The sequence below is a fragment of the Lycium ferocissimum genome, chromosome 6, assembly GCF_029784015.1.
Source record: "Lycium ferocissimum isolate CSIRO_LF1 chromosome 6, AGI_CSIRO_Lferr_CH_V1, whole genome shotgun sequence".
NCBI classification, from domain to species: Eukaryota; Viridiplantae; Streptophyta; class Magnoliopsida; order Solanales; family Solanaceae; genus Lycium; species Lycium ferocissimum.
In genome coordinates, this window is record NC_081347.1 from 8,853,431 (window position 1) to 8,861,870 (window position 8,440).

General features: G+C 33.9%; 1 long non-coding RNA gene across 1 annotated transcript; it reads left to right on the forward strand.

The window, feature by feature from the left end:
- Positions 1-821: 821 nt before the first annotated feature.
- Positions 822-2,088, forward strand: LOC132060618 (uncharacterized). Its single transcript, XR_009415964.1, has 3 exons — positions 822-856; positions 1,504-1,696; positions 1,856-2,088. It is a non-coding gene; the product is annotated as an uncharacterized LOC132060618 (long non-coding RNA).
- The last annotated feature ends 6,352 nt before the right edge of the window (positions 2,089-8,440 follow it).

Consider the following 8,440-nt stretch of genomic DNA (forward strand, 5'->3'; position numbering starts at 1 on the left):
AATGAAGGACACTCTTTATTTAATTATATATTAACGCGCGCCAAAATATTATTTAATACAAAAATATATTCATTAGCACTCGATATATATATCGTAATAGTTATGCAATACTATTTATAAAGTTTTTTTTTAAAATAAGGAAATGCTATCGTTTAATAAAATAAATGCCATGCGTTTTGCATAAGACGACAAATAGAAATGTTAAAGACCGACCATCGCGATTATAATACTAAGTGCTTCGGGGTATGAATAATAATAATAATAATAATAATAATAATAATAATAATAATAATAATAATAATAATAATAATAATAATAATAAATAATAATAATAATAATAATAATAACGGCAATGATAACGATAATAGGCGATGACTATAGTTGGGACAGTGGAAAACGACCACATTAATAGAAAGCTAATAATTGTAGTAAAGTATACATAACTATTCTCAAGTCGTCAAAATATTAGAAGCGCAAATAGATATTTTGGAAGAAAGGCGGGACAAAATTGGGTGTCAACAGACGGAACTATACCGTTCCCATAATGAAGATACATTATATTAATCTTGGGCTACAATCATACTGATGGCTTTGTCCAATTTCCATCTTAGATTGTGAATATAAATTTTATACTTATAAGAACTGACGATTTAATCTTCCGTGTATAAGCTAAACTCTATACACTAAATCATCTACTATATAAGTAAAGGACACACATACTAGTACATGATCTATTTAATTCTTTATTAAACAATGAATAAATAATTGTTCTATAATAAATACTATATCCAAACACATGGTTAATAGTATATATCCCAACACTGCACCCCCAATTTGAAGAACATATCATAGCTGAGTATGTTGCACTTTTCTATTTTCTATGTTGCACTTTTCTATTTTATGCTTTTCATTAGGATTTTCACAAGAAAAAAAGATGTAGTCTATATTATGGTTTCAGATCTAATATCTGTTGAGATTTTTATTTTATTTTTTATAGGTAAGAATCAAATTAAGACATGACTAGTCATTAAAGTGTGTACACTTTTAGAGAGTTTATAGAAAAGTTGATGCTCAAGAGCAAGAGTTCTTTAAAAAAATTAATGTTTGAACAATCTGTTAGTGAACATGACCCATCTTCACCAAATCCTCCTCCAATTGATCCTAAGGAAAATGGTGAGCTAAAAATGGTGACTGATGAGAAATCTTTAAATCCTGAGAGGAAGAAAAAGAATAATGCTTTTCTATGTTCAAAGAACCTGTACTTTTAAAAATCTGATTTTATCCTTAATGACATGTTCTTATAGTCATAAAAATGTTGTGGTATATATGTTTAAGATCAAAAATTTTAAGAGTACTTTTGCTATGTGCTAAAAGCTTGTTCTTTCTCTCTTTAATTTTGTATCTATCAAACTTCACTATATAAAATGAAATCGAGGTTGCGTAACTTTATTTGTACCATCATTTATATACTAATTTTTAGATGTTGATTTTCTATTGATGCAGGAAAAGGAAGGACCGTGAATTTGATAAAGAAGGTTCATCAAGAGCTCCTGGGAGTGAAAAATGAAAGAGAATTTTTTTAAAAAAAAAAAAAAAAGAAAGAAAGAAGACAACATATGTAGAAGAGTAGTGATTGGAGGAAAAAAAAAAAAGGGAAGTGGAGTCTATGCCTGGAAAGAATTTTCCAAGTGTTTAGGTTTCACTGTTTTTTTTTTTTTTTTTTAAATTGTTTTTTAATTACATAGGGAGTAGGGAAAGGGGAAATGGGGGAGGGATTACAACGTGGGGATTCGAACTCTCACCAACAAGGTGAAAGTTTAGGTAGCTAACCAACTGAGCTACTAAATCCCTACAGGTTTCACTGTTTAGTTTATGACAACTATATTAATTCTTGTATTAATAGGATTTGTCCATGAACTAAATGTATGCTTTTACAGTTTTAGCCTGAAAGATTTAGAAAACAACCAGACTCTCATTAGTCTCTTATAATCACCTTTGTTCCTTTCCTAAATTGTTAGAATGATTTTGAGTTATTGTCTTAGAAGTTGTATCTGAAAGTGTTCATACTTTATTCCAAAATTGAAACTAAAAAAGAAAATAAGCTGTAAATTGTTTTCTAATCTTCAGATATTAATGAACTAAATCTCAGAAGGAAATTACTAAAAACTCATAGAGTAATTCTTAGTTTGTTTTATCTTTTCTTTTTGTTCAAATTTAGAATTGCCTAAGATGACAGAGCGTTTAGCGCAGCCCAACACCAATCGCACAACTGAAAGTAAAAGGGGAGATAACCATGCACCATACAATTACTATAACAATCGCACTCCGCGAACAGATTAGTTGACTAACTAGAATATTGATTTCTTACTGCACCGATCATTTATTTAAAGAAAGTTGCGAGAATCATAAAGAGAAGAAAAGTTCACGGAGGGTTAGAAAATAAACTCTCCCGTGTTCATTCAAGAGTGGATTAGTTAGCCAACTAGCTAGAGTACTAATTTCTTACTATACCAATCATTTAATTAAAAAAAGTTATGAGAACCATAAAAAGAAGTTAAGTTCATAGAAGGTTTTAAAATAAATGCTCCTGATCGAATTCATCATGTTTTACCGCACGGATCAATCATACTTAAAGAGAAGTTTGATCTTGACTCAAAAGAGTATTAGGTATATGCTTAACAAATGCTGGTCGAACATTATTCAGGATGTTGGTCAAAAACAAGTATGTGACTAACTAAAGATAGCTTGGCTCACCATGAGACTGGAGAGTCGTTAAAAACCTAATTATGTTAGAAGAAAGAGAGTATATATTTTCCTTGCATAGAGTATATATTTTCCTTGCATTCTCAATAATAGTAATAAGTACATATACATTAATTTCAAGCAAATTGAGGACAACTAGATGAATCGTTACGGTCCTTATTCCCCCAATTTAACTCCGCTGCCTCATATTCTCCTATATAACAAGTTGAGTACATTTGATCAAAATTAATTATATAGCTAGCTCCTAGTTAAAAAGTGAGTGAAAACGTCAAACAATTCTATTGATAACTTATCAAGATTAGGGGAATTGCTGCAAGTTTGAAATGACCATGAGTTCCAGTTAATTTATTAGTTGAAGACTTGAAGTAACCTTCTTGTGTTTATCATAGCAAATCTCCTTTGACCTCACCACATACAGAACAAATAAAATTTAAGGTGAAAGTCAAATATGAGTTCCTGTCCGTTAAAATATTAATTAGATATAAGGTCAAGAGTATATTATTAAAATTTGAATTGAATATGAAGCATATAAAGCCTCATTGCTATTACGTATGATTTTTGCACCATCATACACTGAATTCCTAAACTAACTAGTTTACGTGATGGCTAATCGTCTGAACCGTCTTATCTAAAATATTTAAATTAGTAATGAAGAGAAAAAATCATACTTTTATCTTTCCATAACTTGCATATGAGCTGGATTCTTTTTCTTGAAACCACCCGACGGTGTGGTGAAATGGATGTTATTAGACCGGACCCAGATTTGAAGTTTATGAGTTACGTGTTGAACCTGCCACCGGACCATAGCTCATTGTAGTTACATAGGATTCACAATTAAACATTTATACATATTTAATGAATTTCTTAATACAAGTACGAATCAAGCAAAAGCTATCAGGTTCATCCGACCCAGTACCTAATATTGTATAGTTGTCACGCCCCAAAACCCACTCTGACGCAACAGGCATTCGAAGGAACCACATCGGTAGCACCTTATATATAACGATAGTAATTTCAAACACTGCCCCATACTTATTAATTAACCCAGTTATGCAGATTTAAATGAAGACGCTATTTTGTAAGTATAAGTAAATGACATAAATAATAATCTACAATATTTGCCATGCATGGCAAAACGCCCACAAATCAAATAATGACTTGCACAAAACTACCCACAGTAGGGCGCTTGTCTATGGAGCTTCTAAGAGGAAATAAAAAAAATGGACTAACTTTGGGGTGCAGCCCGGAAACTAAAAGAAATAAACAAAGATAGAGGGGTGTCCCACGAACAAGCATGTGGGCTCACCAATAAGTCTGGAAAGTAGTAAGTTCTCCTACTTCGTACGACCATCACGAACCTGCTCTTTTTCGTTACTTAACATACCATAAAAAACGATAATGGTATGCCTGAGTACTCTCTTGGGTACTCAATGAGTGTCTAAAGGGCAATAGTTAATATGTCAAAATAATATAGTAAAATCAGTAAAACAGTATCAATGAAAAACAACTCGAAATCCAGAAATAGAGTAAGCTAGTAAACTTAGTAAAATCAACAGTAAAAGCCTAGACACAAGAATATATGTATTTCAACTTATTATACTATTCATCTCATTAACTCTTTCACTTACGAACTCAAGATCACCACAAGCCACTCACAGGCAACTAAAAGATCAACACATGCCAACTCACAGGCAAATAATCATTCGATACATCGGGGCTATTATCCTACGGAGGCTAATCGTCCTCCGGACTAGCACAACAATGGATACACTGGCTACACGCCTTAGAGGTCAATCGTCCTCTGGACTGACATAATAATAGATACACCGGGCTACACACTACGAAGGTCAATCGTCCTCTGGACTGACACAACAATGCTCAAAAACAATACGTTAGAATCTATAATGGCTAATTGCCCTCTGGACTAACAAAAATTGCCCATAGAGGCCCAAACACAACAAATTAGAAACAATGGTATATTAATTAAATCGTCAATCATGGCTTATAGCCGAATTTACTTCTCAAGTCATCTTCTCACAATAGAGGCATTTCAAATCAATCGATTTACACTACATAAAATTCAAGTGTTTAACTTCAAGTTCAGGAAAATCCATTTAACGAACAAAACATATGTAAAGTTTCAATTTTTAAAAAATAGGCACAATCATCCATATTAAGAAAATACACGTCTCAATCATAGTATAATCGTTTGAGGTTCGACGCGGGCTTGACCCTACACGCGCATAACCTTGTTTAAATATCACCAATAATTCAAAAATAAGTTCAACAAATATCAACCACCAAACTAGGGTTTCAACGTGTACAAACAATCAAAAGAGGATTCTCAAAAACCAATCATGCTTTCAAAACATTCTTAAAAGTAGACATGTTTCAAACGTTTCAACTAATATTTTCATATATACATATATATATATATATATATATATATATATATATATATATATATATATATATATATATATATATAAAACATTTGAAAATTGAAAATCTAGACATACCTCAATTCCCGCTAAAAGCTAGCAAACGTATACCTCCAAGTTCAACAACTGTTCTACAATGGTTATTGATGATAAATTTCAAAATTTTAACCAATTAAGAGTTCCCACCCTTAATTGAAAAACTAGGGCTTTTTCATGCCTAAAAACGTGTTCTTAGACACCCCACCCCCCCCCCGATGAATCACCCATGGATTCTAGGTGCTTCTAATACCCTACACTAGTCTAAATCCTTTAAATAACATTCGTAAAGATCAAAGGTCATACCTTTAAGAGATTTCCCAAAGTTTCCTTCAGTTTATCTTTCTTCGGTCCCAAGAATCTAAGGGTTTAAAGGATGAACTAGTGTTAACTGATGTTAGATTGATGTGGTAATGATAAAAATTGATCAAGACATTACCTTAGATGATGGAGGGAAACTTGGAGGAAGTTGAGTTCTTAAGAGATCCTATTTCTAGAGCAAATTTTTGTATTTGGGGTATGAGGTACGACCTAGACATTTAAAGCGTCATTCCCGATGTGCGGCCGCACAACTGGAAGGCCCAACCTCACAGCAAAGGTAGTAACACTGCCTCCAGTGCACGGTCGCGCAGCCGGCCACGCAGATTGCATATTGTTCAGTAAAATGCACATAACTCCTAGCATAAATCTCCAATTGAGATGGTCCATATATTGTTGAAAATGTATTTCAAAGGGATACAACTTTCATGTTTTAAGTTTTCTCAAATTCTCAATGAATTTTCACGTAAACTTGCAAGAAATCAGGACTATCCAGACTTAGACGATTTTATCAAATCTTACGCTTGATTTCAAGATGACTATTTGCACCCAAATTCACCTAGGTTGGACTTTTTACAACTAGTATGTCACATTAATACTCATTTAACACATTCACACTAACCGCATTTACAGAGCGTTACAATAACTCCGTCCCTGGATGTTATCTCTTCATCCTTAGCCAGAAGTCTTTGTTAACAAGTGAATTTGGGAAATAATCGATGAATTTGTGTATCGAGATTTAAAGACAACAACCGTCTTACATTGTTCCTACAAAGAGAGATATAGTCCAAGTACCTCTTGTAAAATCATCAACAAGAGTTAGGAAGTACTTGGAACCATTAGTAGGTGTGTGGAAGGGACCCAAGTATCCAGGTGAACAAGTTGAAAAGGCTTGGTGGTCTGTATAGAGCTATCAGGAAAAGGGAGGGGTCTAGTTTGCCTAGTTAAGGGGCAAACACGATATAGGAAAGACTGTTTTGCTGAAAGCAAAGGAGAAATATCATAAATGCACTTCATTTTATAAAAAGGTGTATGACCAAGTCTGTTATGACATACAACATCAAGCTTGTGCTTTTCATTCAAACCAACAGAGTCATTACAAGGTAAAACAACATTATCATTGCAAGGAATTGTAGCATGATCATGAGGAGCATTATATGCAAAAGCAGTACCAACACCATTATTATAATTGGAAACAGGGAAAACATAATTATTATTCAAAAGAGTGACAGTATGAGTGGAATAAAACTCAGAGAGTCAATTGTCAACATTACCAAGCACCAGAGGCTTCTTCATAGAAAGGGCACTAATATATGCACACAGTATTGGTAAATAGGACAATACAGTGAAGTTGAGCAGTGAGCTTGTGGATATAAATGAGATTAAATTGAAATGTGAGAACATAAAGGACAGGATGGAGTGTAATTTCAGAGGAAAAGTTAAAAAGCCAATATTGGTAACTTTAACTTTGTAGCCATTAGGTAAAGAGACAAGATAGGGAATTGGAAGTGTCTGGATATTGAATAGAAGGGATTTATTAGAGGTCATATGATCTGAAGCCTCGGAGTCAATAATCCTAACAGAGTTAGCTACATGTGATAGCATACAAGCTTTGAGATACAAACGAGGAGGAAATAACTTACCAGCAAATTAGGTAGAAGCATGAAGAGCAAGATGTGCAGCATGGGAACCATCATCAACAGTGATATGACTGTATTGAAGAAGCATCACCAGCTGTGAGTGTTGATCTTGGTCAGACCAGGAATTGGAGAACCACGTTCATATGATGGCTCGTTAGGTAAAGAAGGAACCCCAAGGTAGCTAGAAAAAGTTGAGCTTTGACCATATACTTCAACACTTGTGGCGGTCCTTTTGGGATAACTCTTTGTGAACTGGAACATTGGGGGAAAACCATGTAACCTATGACAGATACAATTGTGTGACCGGGCCTTTTGCAAAACTTGGAAAGGACATTACTCTCCTGTGGATCAAAATTGACCTTAGACTGACAATTCTGCCTAGACACTCCTGCCTAAAATGATGCAGAATTGGAGGAAAACTGAGTGGAGTTCGACACTTATCTTTGCTTCTCACCAGATAGCAAGATACTGTAAACTGATCCAATAGATGGAAATGACTTCATCATCAAAATATTTCTTCTAGTCTAAATATAGGTATCATTTAACACCAATAAAAATTGATAAACTTTTTACACATCTTGAATCATCAGATAGTCAAACCTTGCCCCACAAGTGCAAGCCCTAATTTGTGTGACTCACATTGAACCTATTTTATCCTAGAGTTGTTTGATTTTGTTGAAGTATGAAGCAATGTCTAATGAACCCTGAGATATGTGAGCCAATTCCTTCTTCAACTCAAACACTCTAGCAGCATCAGCCTTCTCATATCATTCCTCTAACTCAGCCCAAATGTCCTTGGAAAATTCAGAATATTGAACGCTACGAGGTATCTCCTTTGTCAATGAAGTTGTTAACCATGATATCACTAGGTCAGTACATCTCTCCCTCTATCTAAGTTGAGGTTATATTTCATCAAGTTTCGTAGAAGATTCACTGATAAAAACTAGCTTATTTCTCACTGATAGGTCAACTAAAATAGTTCTCCTCCAACTCCCATACCCGTTCCCATCAAAAGGTTCAGCCATAAGGGGTGAACCCAACAAATCAGAAGGATGAACATATAATGGATGACAATGATGAGTATAATCATCATCGTGGAAAGCGACTGGAGAAGTAACTGGAGTTTGATTAGAAGTAGTTGAAGTAGAACTGATATCGTTCGGCATTGTAAGAAATTGAAACTCTAAAACTTTAAACAACAACAGATGTAAGAAAATAGATGAGATTATCAGAATTACCACG